Source organism: Tachypleus tridentatus, chromosome 8 (genome assembly GCF_004210375.1).
Source record: "Tachypleus tridentatus isolate NWPU-2018 chromosome 8, ASM421037v1, whole genome shotgun sequence".
Classification (NCBI taxonomy): domain Eukaryota; kingdom Metazoa; phylum Arthropoda; class Merostomata; order Xiphosura; family Limulidae; genus Tachypleus; species Tachypleus tridentatus.
In genome coordinates this window covers 57,568,207-57,595,372 of record NC_134832.1, presented here as the reverse complement: position 1 = coordinate 57,595,372, position 27,166 = coordinate 57,568,207, and the positions used below count along the sequence as shown (strand labels likewise).

The 27,166-nt window shown below is 30.1% G+C and overlaps 1 pseudogene across 1 annotated transcript in view; it reads right to left on the bottom strand.

Annotated features, from left to right (window-relative positions):
• Positions 1 to 27,166, bottom strand: part of LOC143222442 (rho guanine nucleotide exchange factor 28-like) — a 148,866-nt pseudogene that overhangs the window by 4,265 nt on the left and 117,435 nt on the right. The window contains exons 18-46 of the transcript XR_013012234.1: positions 26,000 to 26,132; positions 24,992 to 25,065; positions 24,144 to 24,210; positions 23,798 to 23,869; positions 22,819 to 22,898; positions 21,322 to 21,380; positions 20,612 to 20,683; positions 19,171 to 19,224; positions 18,382 to 18,517; positions 18,181 to 18,232; positions 17,352 to 17,404; positions 16,733 to 16,906; positions 15,949 to 16,074; positions 15,563 to 15,680; positions 15,416 to 15,465; positions 14,360 to 14,479; positions 13,831 to 13,912; positions 12,622 to 12,707; positions 11,884 to 12,070; positions 11,289 to 11,366; positions 9,266 to 9,339; positions 7,884 to 7,919; positions 7,384 to 7,459; positions 5,831 to 6,007; positions 3,150 to 3,280; positions 1,924 to 1,989; positions 1,397 to 1,582; positions 843 to 877; positions 25 to 253 (exon numbers count right to left, since the gene is read on the bottom strand). The product of XR_013012234.1 is annotated as a rho guanine nucleotide exchange factor 28-like (transcript). The remainder of the gene's footprint in view (positions 1 to 24; positions 254 to 842; positions 878 to 1,396; positions 1,583 to 1,923; positions 1,990 to 3,149; positions 3,281 to 5,830; positions 6,008 to 7,383; positions 7,460 to 7,883; positions 7,920 to 9,265; positions 9,340 to 11,288; positions 11,367 to 11,883; positions 12,071 to 12,621; positions 12,708 to 13,830; positions 13,913 to 14,359; positions 14,480 to 15,415; positions 15,466 to 15,562; positions 15,681 to 15,948; positions 16,075 to 16,732; positions 16,907 to 17,351; positions 17,405 to 18,180; positions 18,233 to 18,381; positions 18,518 to 19,170; positions 19,225 to 20,611; positions 20,684 to 21,321; positions 21,381 to 22,818; positions 22,899 to 23,797; positions 23,870 to 24,143; positions 24,211 to 24,991; positions 25,066 to 25,999; positions 26,133 to 27,166) is intronic.

Sequence of the window (27,166 nt, the reverse complement as noted above, 5' to 3'; positions counted from 1 at the left end):
TGAATCGTAGCTAAAGTATTATACCTGAAGGTGTTGCACTTCTGCGGTGTGAAGATCAAGTTCTGTCATTTGCCTCACGCGTTCTCTTTGCCATTGTGACCTTTCCTGGCTCAGCTGTTCTTGAAGGTTTCTAAGTTCCTCTAGCTGGTGTTCTGGTCGATAGATAGAACGACGGTCCCGGCCATCTTTTAAAGGTTGATCCTTCATCAGCTTGTTCAGCTTTTCATTCGATTCTATTAGTTGGATTCTGAGGCTGTTTAAACAAACACAGAAACTGGTTTTTTATACGTTCATCCTACTTGAAAGGTTACTAGTTTCGACCATTGTGAATACTACATAATGGATTCTTGATTATATCACATTAAAAACATTAAAGAGATAATCAATTATTGACTATATGATAATTTCAAGAGCATACAGACATTAAAAATTAAATTATAATCACACATCTGGTTTATTGCAAGATCATGTAATTTTTCTTACAAGTTGTTATAACCAGTTGATATGCACATTTGTTTAATATGAATTAACCAAGTTAATTACAAAGTTTGTAGCAACATTATAATAAGCATAAGAGCTGATGATTTCTCTACAAATACTAATTTTTCTGCAAAAGTAGAAACGAAAATCAGTTGACTTTGTAACACAGGTCGAAAAAGGATTTAATGAGGATAATGTAAATATATATCGCAAATAACAAAATTTACAGTCCAATATTTAGACTAGAAGGTAAAGTTATATAAACATACATATTGTAAACATATTTAAGTCATACAAGATATACGTTTCTGTAAGGACCTAAAATGTTTTTTTCTTCTAAGTATTACAATTAAAAAACTTACTTTTCAGCATTAGTAAAATGGTGTGACAGTAAACTCTGGAAATAAACAGTAAAGAAAATGTTTACTGATTTGTACACACACACACAGTTTGGGTATAGATTATAATTAAATAAAAATCTCAGGTTTCATAATTCTGGATATTACAGATGTAAAGAAATATAATCCACTTCTGACAAAACTAAGCTAATACTAACAAATATCAAAACAAAACTAACCCAGAAATTAATAAAACTAAATTAATATAACGGTCTCACTGGGAGTAAGCAGTGAGAAAAGAAAAGCTCAGAATGAATAGTACATATCAATTTGTCATCTAGGTACCCTCACTCTTAGCAATATTTTCACTATAAACCCAGTAGTGTCTTTCAAATTTTAGTCAGTCTCTTAAAATTTCAACATGCATTCGGGAATATTAAGATGTAACATTATCACTCAATCACAAAAATTTTATATGAAAATATCCTATAACAGCTTTAAGATTATCACAGGACAAGTGAGTAATGAGAGATTACATAAAATTAATAAACTTAGTGTCAAAAACACTACCGACATACTGTTAAAGTGTTTAAATGGTGTGTCAGGTCCAAGATGGCTTCTAGTTGCTCCTTTCCCTGTGATAACAGAACAGGTGTAGTGCTCAGTCGGAGAAGTTCATTTGATGAAGTTTCTTTTTCACTAGGAGTTGAGACTTGCGGAGAGGCAGTACCAGAAGCTGTCAAGCTTAGTCTTTTAGCCTTCTCCTATAAAACAAATGAGAAAATATCCTAAATTATATCATTGTAGAAATAAATTAAAACAACAAACAATGACTGGTCAAGAAAAATTCTCAACAAAAGTATAACCTATATAATATATTCCAAACATTTTAGTGACTGTTAAGAAAAAAAAAAAGTACTCCAATCAAAAAAGTAACTGTCACGATTGCAAGAGATTTTCATGACATGTTTAAAATGTCTTGATAAATACATTTCCATAACAGGTACAAAAATACCTGTGGAAAAACTTCAAAATATTAATATTTAAAGAATCCCATAGATTACAGTCATAAAAGTTATTGTGTGTGTTTAAACAAAGCACTTACAGGGCTTCCAGGTCCTGATGAAGTTTTACCAGGGAGTGGGCCACTAGCCCGTCGCACTTCTCCACCCTGAAATATGTTTCCAAAATACTTTTCCTTACCATAATTAACCTTAATTTATCCCTAAACATTTTAAACAAGGTATTTAATGAGGTTTGAGGGTTGCAGCTAAGTGTAATTTTCAGGCTTATTTATTATTAAAGGAATGCTAGTAAAACAACCCTTAATTACTGGGTCATGATAACAATAAAGTATTTACAGTTAATTTTTAACATTATTTGTAACTAAGCAAGTTATAATTGTAACATCTGAGCTTTGGATAATAAGTACTGTTTTTTACAATTTGATTAACTGTTCGTCAGCATTTCAATTGTTTTTTGTTTTAATGTATCAATTCTAAGTTATGTTTGTGGAGCCACAAATATATTATGATTACAAATAAATGAAGAATACATAATTTTATTCTACTAAAATGAATACAGTCTTAATTAATTCACCATGGTTATTCCAACTGTACCACTGGTTATACAAAATATTGCTTTAACCCTTTCGCTACAGGTTTGGTATAACACACGAGTTTGCCTACGCGTTTGAACTATAACTTTTGTTGCAGCATGTGCATGTTCACAAAATTTGGTAGACTTTTATTAAAGATTAAGTATTTTGTATCCCAGAAATCAGATTTTTTAAGGAAATATTTCTACTAAAGACTCAATATTTGGACATCACGAACATCTAGTATTAAACAGTGTTGCATTCAACATACCAAGTGACTCACTAAAATCTGTATTTAGATGTATTCTTTTAATATTTGCTTTTAAATTAACTCGTATATAATAAAGTTTGAACTGTATTCTATTGTTTGATTCCAAACTTATTGACAAATTCACAAACTAATAGTTCAATACAATTTTGAATGCAAGTTGACAAACTTAATGACATGGCTTTCACCTATGACCCATTGCAAAAGGGTTAATACAAGAGAACTGATTCAAGATTCTAATCCTGGTGGATAATTTTTGGACAATATGTACAAAATAACAATCATTATTTATAATAAAATCTTCCTGGGTTAGAAAGTATTTTCCTTAAATTACAAGTAATTATGTAAATGTGACTTCTAGTCACTTTTATGTAATTTATTGAGTGCAGTTTTCTCAAAATTATGTATGCAAACAAAAATGTATTGTTTACAAACCCTGACTTCCCACAACAGATCTTTAACATACCTTGACCTGTAGATATGAATCTGGAATGTCTTTCAAGAAGGTTTCATTATCATTCTTGTCCTTAGAGTTATATGTTGGATTTTCTCCAGAAGATTCTTTCAGCTGAAGGAGTTTCTTCTTTAACACCATCACTAAAAGTCAAACAAGATTTCTAAACTCTGTTAACCAAAAGATAACATAAGAAGGTCGAAACATTCTGTACTTTAAAGTTTTAATGCTTACACCAGCCATCTTATGAATACAAGATTCTTAGTATAAGTAAATTAACAAGTAGTTATACACTGACTTCTATAGATCAAAATACTTTTATCTGCAAGTTTTTGCCCTGTTACTGAAGCCTTCATTAGGTTACAGTTGTAGTGACAACTGACATCTAGCATTAAAGTTATTAAACATATAGAATTACGATTAATGTAAAATATAAAACGACTGCTTCGATAAACATAAGGAAAATACAATTAAGTACAGGGTGTTTGAAAAGTCACTGTGCACTTATATATTTATTAACAGACATGTTTCAATATAGAATACAGGAGGTAAATATGAATGACAATTATAAACAATGTTGAAAGTGACCCATTTGGCATCAATACAGGCCTGGATCCTTCTTATTTTGTTTCTAAACACCGCTATCAGTTGCTGGCTTGAAATATAATAACATATGATTACAAAACTGCTCAGTGACTTTTCAAACACCCTGTATTATACAAACCAATAAAAATAATGGAATTTTTCAACTTCAAATAACATTGTAAAATTAAAAGTTCATTTTTACATCAAACTCATGACATACATTTTATATGTTTTATTACTGATGTTTATGTAATATTGAGTTGTAGTTTACATTAATACCCAATTAGTGGTCCACTGTCCTGTGCTTGGATGGCAACAGCTACCTTTGTTTTTTTCTTTTATTATTATTTTGGCATTTTTTAGGTCTATTATACAGTCATTTTTTGAACGTGAAAGGCTATAACTGATTTGTTTATAGCACAGTTCCAATATCTCTTTGGTGTTCTTTGACCTTACAAGCAACGAGCAGTGTATATTCCCAATGTACTGTTTATTACAATTGCACAAAGTGGTAAAAACCATGAAATTTGTGAGAGGAATAGAAAGTAGAGATTTTATCTTCATGAGAGTGTCTTGCAGCATATGAGAACTTACAAATATAAGTTATGTTAAGTTTACTCATCCTATGAAGATTTTTCTCATCCTATGAAGATATGTGAGGAAGAAATGCCTTCTCTTTCATTGTGACTGTCATGCTGTGGTTCATTAGTAGTTAAAGGATGAACCACGTAACACACGCTGAATCATTTAATTTGGATAAACATTATTCCTGAATATCATTTCAGTTTGTTTAAGTTATGTATAAAATAAGTTATAGGTTTGTGTTCAGATAATCCCAGTTTTGATACCTACTGTATGGGATGAGGAAATATTTAGACACTTATCCGTTTGATTATTCTTCCTATAAACAGAAGTGGCCAATTTTTCCAAATTAATGTCCTCATGAACTGGAACATCAAGAAATGGAAGAACATTACCATCGTTATGTTCCATGGAGAATTGTGTGAGGAATGGAAGAACATTACCATCGTTACGTTCAATGGAGAATTGTGTGAGGAATGGAAGAACATTACCATCGTTACGTTCAATGGAGAATTGTGTGAGGAATGGAAGAACATTACCATCGTTACGTTCAATGGAGAATTGTGTGAGGAATGGAAGAACATTACCATTGTTACGTTCAATGGAGAATTGTATGAGGAATGGAAGAACATTACCATCGTTACGTTCAATAGAGAATTGTATGAGGAATGGAAGAACATTACCATCGTTACGTTCAATGGAGAATTGTATGAGGAATGGAAGAACATTACCATCGTTACGTTCAATGGAGAATTGTATGACGAATGGAAGAACATTACCATCATTAAGTTCAATGGAGAATTGTATGAGGAATGAAAGAACATTATCATTGTTACATTCCAGGAAGAATTGTATGTTGCCAAACTGGTTGTTCAGATGAGCATGAATCATTTGGAGCTTTTCCTTTCCATGGGTCCAGAAAATAAATGCATCATCAACACATCTTCCAATGTACAAGGTTGTTGAAAACATGGTATTAAAATGGTATGTTCAAAATACTGCATGAATACTTCTGCTAGCACAACGATAAAAATGAACCCAATGATGTAGCATTTAACACACTGTAAAATTGTTCATTCCAATGGAAAAAAATTGCATCAAAATCATGATGTTTGGAATGATGATGATGTTCTTGTTGGAAGTAATGTGTCACTTAACCCTTTGTATGTTATTTACTTTGTATCTTTAGTAGATATACTGGTGAAAAATGAAAGTACATTAAAACTAGCTATCATGTCTTTGGATATTATTTGGTGAGAAACGTGATTAACAAATCCTTGGGAGTTTTTAATTAAATAAACCAGATCTATTGTCAGAGGTTTTAGCATGCTAGAAATACATTTGGATGTTTTGCAGGTTGGACATGTCACATCGATACACAAGGTTTATGTATCTTGGGCAAACAATAAACTGTTGGGAAAATGAATGGTTCAACAGTTCCACAAATGTTTTATTGCTTAGTACACTGTTGCCTGATTAAGGCTCCAGCAAGAGGGCGAAAATCTACAGTCTTTTAATCACCTTACCAGTAGTTTTGTTGGAGTTACTTTGTTCTTTGTTAGGATTATCAAATCCACCAAATGTTTCAGCACGCTTTGGTAAAACAGGTGAGTAGTATGCCTCGCTCTGATGTTCTCCTGCACTACTCACACTCCGACTTAGGTTTGTACCAGTTGCATAAAGCGTATTAGCAAGTTGGGTGGCTGAAATTAAGAGATAAAAGCAAACTTTCTTAGATTAAAAATTTAAACAAATTTTACTCTAGAGATCTCAGATAATGATTCAAACAATAAATTACACTAATATAAAAAAACGATACAGTGTACATGTTCTGTTGAACAAAAAGGATGAAGTTCAAAGAAACCTGTCTTAATCATTAATACTAAAAACAGAATTAGTCTGCTAGCTTCAATATCTGTTAAATATATAAAGTAAATTATACAAACCCATTTACAGATAAGGTTTCTGATGGTTATTTGTTCATCAATGAAATCATGGTGACTTACATTTACAGTTAAAAATTACCAATGTCAGACCTAAAACACACAACTAAAAGCAACAAACAATAAAATCAAATATTTCAGAGTTGTAATGTCAATTAATAAGAATGAAACTGTGTGTGTGTGTGTGTGTGTGTGTGTGTGTGTGTGTGTGTGTGTGTGCATGTGCATGTTTAAGAAATTATACAGTAAAGAGAATACTGATAGATACAGTAAGTAATAAACATTTGTGTGTTGAAATAATCTGGTCCATTCTGTTGAAAAATTTTATGTTAACTGGTATATTTTAAAATTGTCAAGTTCAACACCATTACTAATTAAAAATGTTTAACTTACACCAATAAGTGTAGTAATCAGCCAGTGACAACAGTTCCATAAATGTATATATTATTACATCCATTTTTATGGTTGTGCTTGTATTAGGCCTTCTGACAACAAATATGTAGTTAACAACATATAGCATGAGCTACTGATGAGTGATAGGTTGAAACGTCATCCTCTCAAAATAAAAAAAGTTGGTGATTGTTAAGCCTTCTAAACCAACTTATATACTGCTAGAAGTTAGATATTATTACATAATTCTGGGTGTCATTAAAACTGAATTAGCAAGTTCTATATGATAAGAATGGCAGTTACAAAAATTCATCTTAGCCAACTATTTAGTCAAATAAAATCCACCTACACAGCTTCAGGATTAATGGTAACAAAAAAGAATACAATAAATTAAATTAGCAAGAGATCTGAAGAAATATTTAAACTGTAAATTAAATATGTAAAAATTGAACAGAAAGTCTTTTACATCATACTAAACTATGCTTACATTTTAAAGTTACTGTATATCTACTATACTATTCAATAGCTTGCTTTCTACATTTAAGAATATCATAACAGATGTCAAAATTTCCTAGTTCCTTATTTTAACTAACTTTATTGTATTCATATTTCAAAAGTAACAAAACAGAATGACAGTCTGACTTAAAGGGTACAGATAAGTATATAAATGACTCCAAAATGTAAAATGGAAAAACCTGTGAATAGGTGACTTCAATAATTATTCAATCTTTCCTTTTAAAACTTACCTTCGTTTAATGCAGAGAAAACGATTTCTTTAGTTTCTGGTCCATTTTGCCTTTCTAGTAAGTGCGTGTATTTTATCTGAGACAAAAAAAAAATTATAAAACCTTCTTTCTCAAGTGATGCAGCACCAATGCTCTCAAAGTTTTTAAATTATATTCTATCCTGGTAAACAACAGTTTAATGACAAAAGTTTATGAAGAATACACTTAGTTCATATTTTAACATTCTATTATGAATCAAAATTAAAATGAATTTGATATTTTACAAATTCTCGACAAAAATTTTACAACTACTAGGTTTATATCTGTGTATAAATATGTAATAAAAGCAGGAAGAAATAAATATTTAGAAGCAAACATAACTAAAATGTCATCAAATTTTCATTCTAAATAAAACAATAAAGCAGATAGAAAACAGTTAATAAAATGACCTTTTTTAAATTTCTCAGTTGCTACTATGCAAATTAGTAAGTCTGAAATGTGACAACCATTATCCTACTTACATTTTCTATTGGTTCAGGATCAACACCTAGGAGTTCCTGGATTCAGTAGAAACGTACAATATCTTAAATTTGTATATTTTATAAAATAAACAAAAGTCAATGTTATTCAAAGTATATTAACCAATCTTTAGCAGTCAGCATGAATTATTCTAACATGCAAAAACTGAGTAGTTTTTATGGATATTATATCATCTACATAAATACCGGAATCAAGATTATTCAAAGTACGTTAATCTAACTCTTTCTGCCAATCAGTTTGATTTACCATAACATATTCCCATTAAAATCTGAGTAGTTTCCACTAGTATTACTATTTCAGTATAAAAACTTTGCTGAAGTTTAAAATCTAAATCTCAAAATCATGAACAAACAATATTTCACTTTAGAATTGAAAACGTGCAAACCCATCAATTTGAATTACAGTCTTTTTATCATTCATACATGAAGCACCCAGGAAATTCCCAGTTCTAATATTAAGCAGAAACAAACATATCTCCAATCCATTAAAACTATATTCTGCATTTTGAAACCTGTATTTTAATAGATCTGTTGTTAATATGACATTTTTAAACAAACCATATCAATATCTATTAAAAATTAGCTATATTAATGTCCATGTTCTTTCAGTTTTATACTTGGTACATAATTTACTCTGATAAGAATTTATTTGAATTAATATAATTTATTAAAGCACTGAAATTTTGATGTCAGAATTATTTCATGTTTTAAAGAATAAAACATTCTATATGCTCAAATTATCTGACTGACTGTACAGGAAGGTATGTGGTAAGCAGCTTTTCAGAAACCAATTTAAAAATCAAAGTTTTCCCTAAATTGTTTTTCTAAGTGTTGCCTATTGGACATTATAGAAAATCAATCTAGGAAATCTATTCCCACCTGTCTCAGATAATTTGTTAAGTAGTTTCAAATGTACTAAACTGCTGATGTCACAGTAACACGTGATTAGAAATGTGGGTTTATATAGAAAATTAAAACTGAATCAAAACTAAGTTCATTTCAGCAATATTAGTTTTGATTGGTTTTTAATTATGTGTACAATTTAACTGATGTTAATATCTTCCTAATTAGTGAAGTCTCATTGCTTTTCTTATTCTTTGAACGTGAACGTAAACTCCAAGGTGTCTCGTACTTTAAGTTTCCTTCACTTATCTCAATAAACTTAAGAAACAATGACTAAAAAAATACTAAAATAAGAGTGAAAAATACAGAATTTTAAAATAAGTATTACATTTTCCATTTTATATAAAAACAACTAAACAATGTACAGGGAGAGTACAAGCTTGATACTTGACTATTTTAGTATCAAGTATTTCAAAACTTTCATGGTATTTACATTAAAAAAAATAAGGTCTACAACTTACCATAATATTTGCAAAAATATGCATTTTACCTTCACACAAATGGGCTATCGTCAGATCTTTTTCATATAACTGACCTAAAAAAACATAAGTGAAACAGAAAAACTTTAATAACAAGTAGAAAAATTATACTAGCATTTTGAATGACAGTACCTTATATATCAGTATGATAAAAATGGTTAATGAATACAAAAGAAAACTTTATTCACACAAAACGTTTCTTTACTCTCAAAATACGATTCATCAATCTGTAATTTTAAAATTCAAAGTAGGGTTACACAATTATATTTTTCTTTTCTTTTAGATGACAACTTCTAAACATTTTCATGCTTCCCCAATATGAAGTAATCCAGAAATCTTTTTTTGTCTTATGTACTCAAAGATAGAAAATTTTCACTCAAGTGTCCAAGGTGTTTATTTGATTTTGAATATTCGCCCAAGTCTAATTGTGGGCTATTTGTCCGACTCATCCCCAATTCTGAACTGCTAAAAGGAAAGCAGGTAATTGACTTCTAACTCTTATTCTATTTTGTCTGACCCGTTACACTTGTATCACACATCTACACCTCCAAAGTTAGGTCAATATTTTTTTATTTTTTTTTGTGGTAACTTGTTTGTTAATTTCATACAAAGCTATTTGTGCTAGCCTTCCTTAATTTAACAGTATTAAGGTTAGAGGAAAGGCAGCTAGTTAACAACACCCACTGCCAACTCTTCAAATACTCTTTTGCCAATGAACAGTGGGGACTAACCATCACATTATAATGCCCCAAGAGATGACAGGATGAGCATTTTTGCTGATGAAGATTAAAAATCATGACCTGCAGATTGAAATTTGATAGCCCTAATCAGCTTTTATGGTAAAAGGATGGAATCAATGATTCTACAGATCTATTGTGTGGCATTGTGGTTGTGTTATTCAATGTACATGTAAAGAAATAAAATCTTTAACCAGGGTATCAATCATATAAAAGTCTGAATGTAAAACACTGAAGTAGTTCATAACAAGCACAAATTGACAATACTACTTACAATTATCTTAAAATCTAATTAATAAATATTTAAATGCAAAATTCGTTTTAAATATTTGAGTACTGAACTTTTCTTGTTTCTGATAAAGGAAAAATCTCTGTACTAAAAATCATTAGATAGAAAGGAATTCAATAAATTACAAAAACAAATCTTCAAAACATGCACAAAGTTTCATTAAAAAGGTATGGTTTTAGGTACACCAAATCCTTAAAAAAGCAAATTATTTTATATGTATAATTTCTATAGTTTTTAGGTTTATGGACATGAAATATGTACCTTTGAAAATGCATTATAAACCATACAAGAAAAAGACGCAAGCAACAAACATTCCTTACTTTCATGCAAATTTACTTAAGGACTATCTGCACTAGTCCTTCCTAATTGTGTGTTATGAATGAAAGGAAAGGCAGCTAGTCAAAAGCACACATACTAACTCTTGTCTCACCAAACATATGGATTTAAATATAACTTTTATAAAACATTTGTAACCCCAAAGCATAAAGCATCACTCTGTATTTTTTCTTTTGGTAATCGAACACAAATGCTGAACCCACAGGTCAATAATCTGGTATGTTAACTACCAAGACACACCCAGCCCTAAATGATTATTATAGTTTTCTGTAAAAAATATTTACTTCAGCATTAAAAGATGCATAATTAAGCTAATTTTTAATATAATCCATAAACCACTTAAAGAGACTGGTGTAACAAAAATGACCAATAGAAGTAGTTTAGTAATAAATGTTTTCCTCTTAGCCCACATAAAGTAAGAATAAATGTTTGAAACCAATTGGTATTACTATCAATTCAAGTTCTAATTAAAATCTAGTGTCAGTATTGGCTAATGGCACTTGGAGATGTGGTATAAACAAAATTTTAAATCATAAGATGTAGTTGTCAAGAAATACAAAGTGCCAGTCAAGAAGTTCTCAGAAAATAAAGTTATACACATATTGTTCTGCACACTATAAACAAACATCGTTGCACAACTAACCTATCAATTGGTTTATTTTTGCCGACTTTGCTTCTTCCGATTTCCTTTCTTCTTCGTTCTCGTTTGAAATTCCTTCATCTACAAAATTCAAACACAAGTATATGACTTCATTTAAAAATTCACTTATAATGTAACACCTGTTGTTTTAGATGCCAATAAAAATGTTACAAGCCACAGATGAATATTGTTGATTTAAAATATCCATAAAAAAATTAAGCATTTAAAGCAAACCTTTTCCAGATTTACCAACTGGAGAAAATATTCATAGATAAAAGAAGTTTCAATTTTATAGTCTGATCTTCTCAGATTACAATAAATGTTTAGGTGGTGATCTGATTAAAGTATGATTTTTTAAGACTTTCACAAAATAGCGTGGTAGATGGGCAGTGTAGAAATAAAGGTTTATTACACAAACACTGACTGATAAATTACTTTAAAGTACAAATATGCACCTGATATTATATTAAAACTATAATACAAACCTATAGTCTTAACTTTCTTTCATAGTGTAAAATTAAAATCTATCTTACTGAAAATGAACCAAGAACAGTAAATAAAATTATATACAAAACAGGAATACAGGAAAAACAATCACCCAAGGTTGGACAATGTTCTATTGCACTTTTTATTACTTCAACCCACATCTTCTGTTCCTTAGCTGTGTAGCATATCATTTCATACATTTCAGGTTCGTTGGGGTTGGAACTAATCAAATAGATGCCTCGACTGTCTTGGCCAGCTTTCTCTCTTACTAGCAACTTCTGCAGTGACACAACACATGACTAAAAAATAAAACAAAAACAGTGATAGTTATTTTTGTAAATAATTTATAAAAACATGCAACTTGTAATAGTAATAAGCTGCTGTGTGCATGATAAATATTTAAGAATTACATGTTAAAAATGCATTAAAGTTTGGTAATTAACAAAATATTAAACTCAAGCAAATTTAAAAAAATACAATACTGCAACATCTTTAGGCTTAATTTATGTATTGAATCTCGTTATCATAAAGTGCTGAGCTTTGTAGCTATTTGATCATGTCCCTCCACCTTTCCTGGTCCCAGGAACTTGTGATTACATCAGTCACTCTCTTTGTGTAGTCAGATTGTTATACTATCTAACACCTTTTGCTGGCTCCCTATACTTCTTTCCTTAGAGATTCTACTTCATGTGCGATACGGATTTTTCAAATAAAGGTATCAACATTAAACATTCAAAGAGAAGTTCTCTGGCAATGCAGTGGACTTCATGAAACATTAGGTTAAAAAAATAAGTAACGAATGTTTTAAACTTCATGTGATGACAATTTATAGAAGAACATGAATGTTTACCTTATTATCCACCGAAGCAAAATAGTACTTCTGATTATTTTCTTGGAGAAATAAAACTACATCCGATAACACCACTGCTAGGACCTCTGAAAACCAATTGAGATATTTAACTTTTATTGCAAATGCGACTGAAAAATATACAGAGATAATTTGTTTTGTTATATATAATTGTGCGTGCGTGCGTAAATATATAATAAATTCCAATTTCAGAAGTAACTAGCAACTTAAAGTCTTGTTCTATTCAAAGAATTAACTTTTGTTTTTGTCACACCTTTGCATGGTGTGGTTGGATCTTCACCAAAATTTGTCTGAAGGTTAATTTGGTTAATGGAGATGTACATAAAAATTTTCAGTTTTGCTTTTGCACTTTTTATGGGTGTTTTATTATAATTACATATAAGGGAAGCAACTTGTCATATTCTAAGGTGATCTTTCATTAATCATGGGATGAGTACTCACAGATAACTCAATATTTATTTACAGAATTAATAGCATTCTAACTCATATTTGTTTTCTCACACAGTTTTACGGATTTCTGCACTATTCCCTCATCTTGGTTTTTTTCGTGCTATATGCACTCAGTTTTACCATCAAGACTGCAGTATCTCCATCAACATAGACAACCCTTTTTATTACAACCAACTAAGGCAAATTCATTTTATATTTACTTTTTATTATTAAAATGTCCATGATGCACAACTTTATATACCACATTCATTTCATTTTAGAATTTTTCTATTCTTTAGCCTTATCAGTTATCCCTGTGACTGTGTGACTACTGTACCATCTTGAAGTCACAGTAAACCAAATCTGTCAAAAATATTTCACTTCACATTAAAAAAGGTGAAGAACAATCAGAGTTAAAAACTTTCCAAAGATATTCTGTATCATTCTTCACACTTATGTCTCAGAAATTTAATATTAATTCTTAGTTCATTCTGCTAAAGAATTACTGTTACAACATATTTATAAACACTTACAATGTAGGAATATTGTATTGCTATAAACAATATTTTTTATAATTAGTTCCCTCATGTACATATGCCAACAAGATTTTTTGTTCGTTACTCAGCAGAATGTTGTGTTTAGTTTTTAATCAACAAAAGAGATTTGTTTCTTGTTTTATCAACAGTTATAATTAGCTGCTAACACAAAATTACTTGTTTAGTAAAATAGATTCTAAATAACATAATGTGACAAAGGACTTACCCACAGTTTTCCCTCGAGCTGTTCTCAGAGAAATGGTGCCTTCATAACATAACTTGCGTCCTCCAGACAACAAGTCAGATTTCTGAAAGAAAATCAACAAAAATCAGTAAAACTATTGCACGTAAAAGTTTTACTATTCACGTGGGTGATGAAAGTAATATTTGTGCATAGTCAGACATTTTAATATTTACAACTTACCTTGTTGCATAGTGATTACATTGTTCGAACACAGTATTAGGGAGACCACATGGATAATATTCTTACATAATTTCCACTCATACATACTCTATTTTAAAACACGTAATGAGCATTCATAAATAATTACACAATGCACGAATTTCTTAACCATGGAAATGAAACATGCATATCAATCCTTCTGGGTCAAAAAAACAACTGATACTTGAGTTGCTTCAAGACTATGGTTATTCAAAAGATCACAAAACTTTTCACTAAGTTGCTGTAATTATGAAAGATCCACATACTTAATGCAATACCTCAAACTGCAATTCTTAAAAAGTTTAATTCGTACCTTGAATTTTTAACCCCGAAAATAAGCAGTTGATTTGGCATCCACCTTGTTGTACATTTCCAATAACCGTTGCTGTCTCTCATTTTCTGCCACTTGACTATTCACTTGACTGATAATGTCCTGTTATGAGTTTAGAGAAACTAAATTAGAAACTAAAGCTACAGCCTTTTTTTTGGAAAACCACTTTGGTGACATGCTAAGTTGTTTATTGGTTATTCACATACCATATATTGATATAACATATGTAAGGGACCTTTTTCAAAATTAATTCACTATATAAACAATGTCTCAGGAAATTATAAAGATATGAGGTTCTTATTTTATATTATAGTTTGATAATTAGTAATTTGAGTTCTAATTTGTACAAAACTACATCAGAAACATTAATTTTAACAGCACTACACTCAACATACCACATGACTTATTAAATTCTAATTTGTGTTATTTTAATATTTACTTTTAAATTAAGTTTGGAATTATAATCCACAATTTGATTCCAAACTTACTGATATAATTCATAAAATAGTAGTTCAATACAATTTTGGATGCAAGTTAATAAATGGGATGACATGGCCTTTGACCCGTGACACAGAGAAATGGTTAATGCATTGTTATTAACTACTGGAACTAGGATATTAACATTAACATGCGATTATGTTGATATTGACATGCAAAACAAATTACTGGCAATCCTGTAAAAGTGTATTATGATTGAATGTACTCAAGAACTGGAAGTTGAGGCCTGAGGAATCAGCAATCTTGTTTTCATAACATCTTGTTCGTGTTAAAGTAGAAAAAGAAAAAAACAAAATTTCTCATCTAACTTAGTAACGTACATGAATTGCAATTACCACTATACCTGTCTACCATCTAACAAAAACAGTCAATATAAATATGCAAGTATGACCTGAAAATGTTTTATCTCCCTAAGCATCCTTCAGGTTAATGGACTGAGAAAAATCTTGCAAGTTCTGCAAATAACAAATTACTTAATAATTTCAATATTTAATTTTTTAATAAAATCATAAAAGAATTACTAATCGTAAATGTACGTACCTTGACATTATTTAACGACTCTGAAAGAACACGCTGTTCTGTCTTATCATCTGCAATAAATATAAAACAGTAAAATTCCAGGTTCGAGCGATTATGAACGAAAACACAGAAAATACGAAACAAGTTTTTAATATAGGAATTACTTACCTTTGGTGGCCTTGATGAGTGAATCAATTAGCAAGGGATACTTAGTTACTCGTTGAGTCACCAAAAGAATACATTCTGGGATTCTTCTACTTTTGCACACAGGAATCAAACTGCACCTCTATAAAATATAAATAAAAAAATGTCATTTTTATTTATTAAAATTAACTGTTATTCACAAATTACTGGTAGTTACAATTTTCTTTTAATTGACCAAGAACTAACAACTAGAACATGTTTTGATCGACTAGTAATTAGCTTACAAAATTTCCAAAACCGAATTCATTATCTTTAAATTTCTAACCTCGACTCGTTATTTGACTGTTTGTGTACGTTATGAAAATATCTTAAAAACATAATTGTTGTAAGAACCATACGTAAAGCCTAACCTTGATAAAGTTCTGGAATTTTCTATCGGCTTTATGAATATCTTTGTACAAGGACAGAGCTTCTTTATGCCTGCTACAAAACTGACCATAGGCTGTTTTCAACCGAATTGCTGTTTCTCCCTGAAACTGATAAGATAAAACCAACCATTAAATACCATTATAACTGTAATAAATTATAATATTCAACAAATGAAGTTCTAATATGATAGTTTCCAAAATATATTTTTAAGTGCACTAAGTTAAACAAAAACCAATAGGTATTCTTTTAGTTTCTGTTACCCATCAGAGACTTCACAGACCAATGAAAATAAGTTTTAGGTTGGCAGCAGATGGGAAAAAAAAAAAAATTACCATAATTTTCTTTTCTAATAAAAACCTGCAAAAAAAATTTAATTAATTTAACTTAAACTTCAAGTTATTAAACACACAAAGTATCACACTGTTCAAAAAAATTACCACAAATGTTCAGTTTAGTTTTTCTCTGTTGGACAATTTTGATGTTTGTAAAAAGGACCAGTGATGGCAACAAGTTATTGATTTTTGATACATTTCTTACAACATTTCAAAATAGGATGTTTTGATACCTGCTCATAAAGAATGTCTTACAACATTTCAAAATAGGATGTTTTGATACCTGCTCATAAAGAATGTCTTACAACATTTCAAAATAGGATGTTTTGATACCTGCTCATAAAGAATGTCTTACAACATTTCAAAATAGGATGTTTTGATACCTGCTCATAAAGAATGTCTTACAACATTTCAAAATAGGATGTTTTGATACCTGCTCATAAAGAATGTCTCCAATCTTTTCAACTGTTCTGTCCTGATTTTGCCTTTCTCGAAGTTTTCTTAAAAACCTCGAATGAATCTCTAGCAAGTCTTCCAAGCACGGAAAAATACGATCCACTAGGTCTTTCGTCAGTCCTACCTCCTTAATCATTCCGTGAGCAAACACCTGTTTTGTGTGATGAAATTTACTTTAAACAGAAACATTTTATTACACAATTATGCTAGACAAAAGCTGTTGAAACTACAAAATAGTGCTAATTCTTGAAAACACTTTAATTTAATTTAGATAAAGAACTGAACAGATAAGTTCATTATTTAATAGATTTTTATACATTCATTATGGTTAGTTAGTCTGCTATCAAATGAAAAGTGTTGAAATGTTACAAAATAAATACTTTTTCTATAATGAATATATAATGTAACATACTTAACATAGTATTAAGTGCCAATTTGTTTTGTTGCCTTTATGTATCTTAAGTGTTAGGAAAACTAAAACCAATACAATAAAATATATGAATTGTTAGTTTTAAAAAAATTCATACAAAAATAACATTAGCTTTATCATGTAATGGACAAATTATTGACATTTCAATAATTTTGTAGTTTCTTACCTTCTGCATTATCTTCAGTGTTAAACAGTGATGCTTCTCAGTTAGAATAAACTCTATAAAAAAAACAAATGTACACCTGCATAACTTACAACACTTAAATTTTCAGTATTTCTTTATTTATTATTATATCTGTTGTAATATACCAACAACGTAATACAATTCAGATATTTTAGTTTTGAGGTTGAACTTTAGATTCTGAAAACCTATAATAAAAGAAAATCTCTTGATGTCAATTGCTGTAGCAGTTTTGGAATATCAAAATTTCCTGGAACATTTATCTGTTAATCATTATTCAACAATAAACTTAGTTTTATATAAAGCCTTATAACACCAAGCCCTTTCAATAGCTGGATCTTTCTTCATGAAGAGCAAATAGTTTGCACATGATGAATGAAGGTCCATCTTTTCAAAGTATTAGATTACAGCATTTTGTACTTGTGTTAAATTGAATTTTTTAACTTTTTTCCTAATATCATGATTTAGGAATTTTTTTACTCAACTTAACAGAAAATAATGCACTGCTGAAATTTCCACAATTATATTTAAGAATTTCAAAACACAAAATACCTAAGAAATACTACATTAACCCCAAAATACAAATAAAAAAATTACTTAACAAGAAAGAAGTTGATTATAAAAGCATGTAGTTGATGCTAAACAAACATCATTAGTCTGTGAACTACATCAGTATATAATGAGGTCATTTTATAGAAGAGGTTTTCTTTGACTTATCAGAACACTGTACCACAGAAATGTTATTTTCACAATATATCATCATATACAAACAAGATATCAAACTATTTTATTACAATATACAGACTACACTTACCATAAATTGACTCTTGTCTTTTTACCTCTCTGTCTTTTAGCTTCTTTAAAACCTAAAATCATAAAAAGATTTAAAATGAAAGAATGACTCGCAATAAGTCTGACTGGATAGAGCTTTACAAAAAATGGGAATTAAACAAATACTTCATGAATTTCCTTGTTTTAAAAAACAATCATAGAAGGATTAACAAAATTCTCTCACCTTCTTGTCTACTGTGGTACTCCACACTGCAGATTCCTCAACTGCTAGCTGAAGAACAGGGTCATCTTCCAGATCACTGATGTCTTGACACGCATCTTCAAGAGACTCCAAAGAAGCCGAATTAATGTCCACAATACTACAAAAAATAATGGATTAAAAGGGATAAAGACATACATAAAGTTTAAGACTAGCTATAAGTATGTTCCACTTCTGGTTCATGTACATCCAAGTATATCAAACAAGGAACTTGAACAACTAACCAAATTTAATTTACACTAACGTATAGAATTTTTTAAAAATAATGCTCAACACAGTTCTCTACCATTTATTATGATCTTCTATGTAAATACACTTTGTAAACTAAGAGTTACAGGGAAAAAACTCTGAGTTATTAGTTTGCATTACCATGGTACTTTTCTTACTACCTTAAATGTTTCATTAGGGGAATGGGCCACAAAATTATAAATTATTTAGCTTGTACGTCACATTTTAAAAAATTACTGGAATAAGACAGTGTAAGGTCAAGTATGATTTTACGCTTGTTTGAACTAATGTCATCGGTTGTATTTATTTGTTTCTATTAATGATTATCAAACACTTACTGGGTTAGATAATGTGGAGTTAAGTACAGGTGTTTTTATATTTAATTTTGCACCAATTTAACAACTACTTTGAACTGCTATCATCAGCTGTATTTATTTGTTTCTATTAATGATTATCAAACACTTTGAAATAACTGGTTAAGTACAGGTGTTTTTATATTTAATTTTGCACCAATTTAACACCTACTTTGAACTGGTGTCATCACTTGGATCTGCTTCTTTCTCTTCATTAATTACTTTGCTAGAAGAAAATCGGGAACCTTACATTTTTTTTTTATAAAAATAATCATTACAAAGAGTTTAAAATTATAACTAAGATTTATATTTTAGCAGACGTCACAGTAATTATGTGTGACCTATATGTAGGGATCAGGTTTGTTTAACTCTGTTTTTAAAAGGTGAGTAAGGTACTTAATCCAATCTTATTTATGCATCAGAAAATAGGAATATCATACATAATATTAAAAGGCAAATAAAATAGTTTAGGCAAGTTCTTAAATGCAGTCAGGAATCATTTAAATGAAAATATTACATTGAGGGAATGTTTAGCATGTTATACCTAAACTGTCAGCAGTTTAGTATACATAAAAAGTACTTAAAATTATCAAATTCAAACTTTCCAAATTAACTATCTTTCAAATGTCAAATTATTATGCTTAAACCTTTCATAAACAAAAATATTAAATGCCTATAAACTAAAGTTATTTCTTTCATAAGCTAAACACATTAATATCACTCATTTTTCGAGTGATCAATTACAATTGATATAAAAAAAATAATTTTACTGTCTCAATGCCAAAATGTGTATCTATAGCCATTAAGTTTGTGAAAGTTAAAACTGTGAAATCAAATTATTAGAAATTAAGCCTAATTTTGTAATTTTACTAAATTACAAGAAAATATAATGTTTTGTACACTTATTTCATTACTTTAAAATGTAAAACTTTGAGAACATGTCAAAATTTACATAATGTAATCAATATTTGTTAAATATGCTCTGTTGTCAAAAAATATTATGAAGGTAAAAATGCTAGATACGCAGTATGTTTGTTTTTACCATTAAATCATTGAGGTAAATTATAATAAAACAAAATGTTAAGCAATACATGATAGTACATGCTTGAGAAAGGAAGAAAAATATAGTTTGCTACATTAACATGCGTAATACAATCCTGAAACAACCTGAAAATAAAAGAATTCACAATTTTTGCTTCACTGTTTATAAGATAAAATAATGAAAACTTCAAAATTGCTAGAATTTCACAAAATTTACAATACTATGCAATACACTGAGATATGTCACACTGTATTGTAATGACCAATCATATTCCTAGTTCATTACAAGACTAGTCATGCAGTACAGAAAGTTTGTGATCTATAAAGAGAGACAGAGAGGGACCTATCAAAATTAAAACAAGTTAACATGAATATTGCCAAAAAAAAAAAACAATCCTATAACACCTTGCTAAAGATGTGAAAGATGGACATAGGGAAACTCTTGAAGCATGCTTGATACAAACCCATCTTCATGCAGCAGGCATGCAAGATGGGTTAGAAAAGCAAGAAGAACCCTTACGGGTTTGAAAATATTAAAAAGTTTTAACATCAGTACATAGCAACTGACTTACTTGACTCCCAGCTTAGTGGCAACCCTACGCCACTGCGTCGAGCCTCTGGGAGTGTAAGCCCTGTTAGGCACGCTGTCAAAAGCAACATTCTCATCAGAACTAAGTGTCAACTAGTTGGTTCTCAACAAACACAAAACACAGCTGATTTTTCACTCAAAACAAATCATAAGAAATATAAACCTGGAGTTTACAGTATCTATACCTGTTTTTTCTCAAAATCTAGCTAAGTCCCTTAGCATCTGGCATTCTTAGAAATATGTATTATTCCACACTTCAGATTCTTACTGTGGCAAGTGTAGAAAGAAAATAATAAGGGAAAATAATTAGTTTAAAAATAAAATCTCAAGAAAGAAAAAAAAACGAACAACTGGAGACCCTCCCCACACATATTACTTTTTTAATTACATGTAATTGACACAAAGAAATATCATTGTAATTAATAATGGACTCCAGAATGCTGAAGAAAATAAGAACAATTATTAAACCAGAAACAGTTAGGAGTAGTTTAGTTTGAATTTACAAAAGAAAAGTACACTTTTTTTATCAATAAGTTTTACTTTTCCATTTTGACTGCTGTATGTGTATTGTATACTGGTACACAACCACAAAGATTTCAGATAACAAAGTCATTGTTAACACTGTGCCAAGAAAGCTCATTTCACCCTTAACATTAACCTAATTGCAAGACATATTTACAAAAGTGATCTCACCCTGAAGGTAACAAAGAGTTTGTTTTCACTGGTGCATCAACTGTAGATGTGCCCTGGGGCTACATTTGAAAAAAAAAGAAAAAAATTACTGGAAGTCAGTTTGTAATGAAAGATTTTAATTTGAAAAGCCACCAGAAATATAAGAATGTAAAAGTTCCTCAGTACATGTATATTAAAAAGTTGATACAAAATAAACCAATGATATTCAGTCGAACAATCATTTGCTGTTCAACTACTGTTTTTGTCTGTATGGGAGTGGTTACTTGATGTGACATTTTGTTTCTTTTTAGGTTAAACATAAATGGTAGGGTGGAGTCTTCAGAAATTTGAAGTTAAAGTAAACAGAAATAAAATTATATAGTTCAACTATACTACTTAGATAATCTGTACAAATAAACAAAGCTAGCTTATGCACTTTTCTGCAAATTATTTGTACAGTAAATGTACAAATTCAGAAAATATCCAATAAAAATTATCATTTTTACATGGTTTGTATTATAAAAACAGGTTTATTATTAAATGCTTCTCAGAAATATGTCAAAAATATATCTGTTATAGGTTATTGCAAAGACTTTCAGATCAACATAAGAACTCACTTGTTGAATTGAGGGCATAGTAGTCCAAGCCCAACAGAAGATATCATTTGTGTGCCATGCAAAAGAAACTCAATATGGTGGTGTACTGTGTTTTCGAATTTTACGCAAAGCTACAAGAGGGCGAGCTATCTGCGTTAGCCGTTACTAATTTAGCAGTGTAAAACTAGTGGGAAGGCAGCTAGTTATTACCACCCACTGCCAACTCTTGGCTACTCTTTCACCAACGTATAGTGGGATTGATTGTCACATTATAATGCCCACACGGCTGAAAAGGTGAGCATGTTTAGTGCAACAGGGATGCGAACCAGCAACCCTTTGATCACGAGTCAAGCGCCTTAACCCAACTGGCCATGCCAGGCCTTATGGTGGTGTAATACAGTATATGAGGTAATTTATAAAATTCGGCATCTCTAAACCTCTACAAAATCTTGTTTGTTTCAAGTCAATGCCCAAAACAGCTTACAACACAGTTGCAGACTGAATCTATGTTTGTGTTATTAATTTACTGCAGATTTTATATCAAGTGTATAAAAATGTTCTGCCACTGGCTTGTTGCAGACAGAAGTAGACCAGACATTATTTTTGTTTTGACATTCAAAATAGCCAGTTAAAAAAAAGACAACTGAATTTTCATCACAAGTTTAGTGCAGAACTTTTCACATAATCAACACAAGTTTTTAAAACATTGAAAAAGACAGTTACATGCAAAGTTTCATAAATTTCACATCGAGTATATATATTTGTCCTGTAGTATTACAATTAAACACTTATCTGTTTAGAAACACTCTGAATTAAATGACAAAGTGTCATCAGATAGTGAACTTTTACTAAACCTGACTGATCTCAAAACTCTGTTCAAAGTACAAAATAAGCAAGATGCACTTTATGTAAAATAATTTACCTGTGATTTTGAAATCACTGTTTGGTCGGTAAATTTTTTGTCTTTTACAGGCTGCGAGTTGTTCCGTGATTTGCTGGTGACTGAAGTAAAAACAGAGGAAAAACCATCATGGTTTTATAATCAAATATATATATAATTCTTTGAAATCTATGTAACAAAATCACAATACAGTAACTATAGATTATCCTTTCTTAATTGTCATGAACCACTAAAAATGCACATATAATGAAAAACTACCACAATTTAAGTAAGATTATTCTATATATATATTTTTTTTTACATGAATCCCATGGACCAATAATGTGGTTATGTCAGAGTGGTGTCTGCAGACATGTGGTTATGAAATACTGTTGTTTGCACTATTTTATTATGAACAATTTACAGTTCAATAAGAAACACATACATCAACACTACATGCACTGCAAAAATATATACAAAGAACACTTTTACTTTAAAAACTAAATAAAGTTTAATGTTAGAGTTTATTATAAGCCACACACAAAATACTTTTACTTTATAAAATTATACAAAAGAAATTTGTGCTAGAGTTTACCACAAGTCACACAGAATTAAAGATACAAAATACTTACTTCACAAAATTATACAAAACGAATTTGTTCCTGGAGTTTACCACAACTCACACACAAAATGCAAAAAAAAAACAAAGCTTTCATTCTTTATAAATTTTTGTAGAATTTTTACACAACTTTTCCCAGACTTAATTTGAAAGAAACAAAGAGTAATTCTCAACAGTACTTTAGATGAAATTATAAAATGATCTGTAAGAGTCCATTAATTAATGTTAACTTGATATTTATTTCCACCATACTGTCCATTATATCTTAACTAATTAGTGTTAAAATTCATTCAAACTGAACACCAGATTCAAAAAATAACATTCACAAATAGAGTTTTGACCAATAGTACTTCAAGTAACAATTGCATAAAACTGTCCCAAAACTTTCTATTAATCACACACCTAGATGAGTCACATTCTGAGATACAGGTCTGACGAGATGACGATTGTGATACGGATAATGAGGAACACGACCTGTGATAATGTGGGACAAGATAGTTACAAACCACACATTAGCAGCAAAGCAAGGCAGTTTTCTTGGAGTTATTTACAATGAAGTTTGATTAAAATAAGATGTTACAACAGCATAAGAAAAGAACAGGCTTTTTTATTCAGAAATGAGAGATCACATCATAAAAATTTAACATGCATCATAAGATTTAACTGCAAGCAAAAACATACATGAAACATTAATATTAAACAATGACAGGGTTTTTAATATCAAAACACATCAAAAATTACAACATACGTGTTGGAACCTGGAGTGCAGGAACTGAAGAGCCTTCCTTAGACGTGGAAGGATTGACAGGTTTAACCTGTAGGATAGCAACAAAAACTGCCTTTAAAAATAATGTAAAGACAGATGTTATTTCTAACTTCTACAAGTTTTCGAAAATAGTCCTTTGGTCAAAATGTAGATTTATTCTGATTCAACTTCTTGAATACAATAATATGATGAACTAAATTTATGTGCACATAAGTATAATTCATTGATTCCACTATCTAGACCCATCGTAAGTTATGGAAGAAGAATCATTAATTGAGAGTTTTGGAAAGTCCCAACAATAAAATATTTGTTCTTAATTACAATTACTGTGATAATTACTTTTTTCTTTCTTTCTTTCACGGAATTTTCTCGTCGTAAACTCGGGGTTTCACGATTACTTGTTTTGATAAAAGTTGAACCTTGGACAAACATTCAAAACACGGAAAAAAGATTTGAGAAATCATATACTTTTCACTACTTTGAATATTTGGAATAAACACTTTAATGGCAGGATATGTTGCTTTCACAAGAAAAGCTACAAATGGGTTAAAAAATGTGCACTTCTCATGATAGGGAAACATGGACTTGCTTCATAAATTAAATCTCATGAAACAACACATTAAAACTTGCTAATGTTCAAAGTGATCTGTTATGAATAAGTTAACAAGCTATGTTTTTATTTGTATTTCTACCTTATAACAAAGGAATATCACAATCTACTACCTTCTGTTTCTGATAATCAGAAGAAAACAGTGTAGTTCTTATGATAGCAAATATACTTAGATATTCCTAAATAGTTGAAAACATCTATTATTTCATGATACACTCACCCTTGAACTTTTGAATTTTGTACAATCAACAATTTGGTCCTTACACGAGTTTGAGTGAACTGCTACCAAACAATCTGAAATTAAAAATATTTCAACAATTTTACAAGTTTTAGTGAAATTTCACTAAAACTTTGAAATTCCAATAAGTGAAAAGAATAAGTTACATTTATCATGTGGGGCTTTTACACTGTAAAAGAAACAGCATTCTGTATACACTGTCTGGACCACAGAAAGCAGCACAGCATATTAGCACGCTACTGTCATCTAGTGGCATTAGTAATAGCTCTAATGACTACTTTTCAAATCCAGGTGGCATTTCTTCAAAATAACCAATGCAACACTTTCAGTTATGTTGAGAAAACCCACTTGTAGAGAAAAATATATATGTAAAAATGGCTCATTTGGGTTGAAAAAATGTTTTACATAGAGGAGTGAACAACATTTTGACCTTCGGTGAACCTGACGATGACCGAAGAAGGTCAAAACGTTGTTCGCTCCTCTACGTAAACAATTTTCTCAACCCAAACAAGCCATTTTTATATACACACACACACACACACACATATATATATATGCCTAAACTTTGTTTATTGAGGTAAAGTGTAAATAATTTTTTTCTATTTTATTTATGTGAATTCTAAAACCCATGTGCACATTACAAAAAAATCAGACACTTCTATACTGATCCAAACACGATGTCTGAAGTTTTGCCCTTTTTGGGTAAAAATGACAAACCTAACTAGTCTTCTCTAAGACACATGAAATAAATGAATGATAAAATATTTATTAACATTATAATTAAGTTTGGATCAAAAAAACTAGTCTCTCTCTTCTATTTATCTCCAAGGAGTTTCTTGTTTGAGGATTTTGAATTATCTGCAATTAGTAAAATTATAATCAAATAAACCATCTTCTACAAATAATTCCATGTTTCATAAACAGTCATCTTACAATCTAAAGGTTTATTACTTTAAATCTTTCAAGTGTAACACATAACAAGACACTCACTTTCACAGCGAAGAGCTGGCTTATTGGCCAGAGGCTTGTTACACACATCACAATCAGCTGCTATACTGTAACAGATGGAAACAAACTGATGGGCAGATTTCCTGTTCTCTTTGTCTTTTTCTTCGTGCTTACTCTAATGAAAGAAAGTAAAGCAATCATGATAAAAATAAAATATGGCATTGTACATTATTTCTCATATAATTCTATGTAATATTACATTCACATGTAGTTTGTTGACAAACAATAATTTCAGTCTCACATTTCAAAATATTTATATAGAAAGGCTTAATGGTTCAGGTTTGATGCTGTCCTTAGTTATTTCATGTTATGATTTTAAAAAGCTATTCTTTATCCCAAAAATATCAAATATTTCTGTAATCTCTAAAACCTCCTAAGTACATTTCAAATGTTTGTTTTCAGTATGACTTCATATTTTATCTTATTTTGTATAACTATGTGACGTCTGTCACCTTTAATAACCTTGTAACCATTATAAAAAATTAAGAAGTAAATATGAGTTGTTTTATTACGTGCTTGAAAGACCACATATTATAACACAAGTGTTTATAACAAGTAGCCTAAATCTCATGATGCTATATATTTACATACATTTATTTTTTGTCACAATGACCTCCCAGTCACGCCTAGCTAACATTACATAACTTGGGTTGATGAGATGAACATGCATTCAAGTTACATATCCAGTAATATAAAAACTAGCCTTTAGGCTTCCCTATCTTGGCATTATATATATAACTATTCAGAAATATTATTAAACTTATTTCTCTTAAAATATAACACAGTAAATTAAGTAAAGCAAACAATTCTCTCTTCTTACTATGACCTTTGTGCTTCGTTACTGCTGGACATAGGTTACTAAGCCTTTTAATACTTTGCACCAGAGAAATTCTCAAACTATTTTAGGTACCCACACACACAAGTTCAATAACCAGAAAAGTTCAAATAATTACACTGATACCATAGAATTCTACTATTATGTTTAGTAACTTTAAATGTATTTAGATTTTACAAAAACATGAAACTTCAAGCAGACTACAGACAATCTACCTCACTGAATTCTTGGATCAAAAGAACCTGATAATCTTAACACAGATAAAATGGCTGTGAAAACCATTGTGGGGATATTCTGAGCTGTTGATTGGTTAT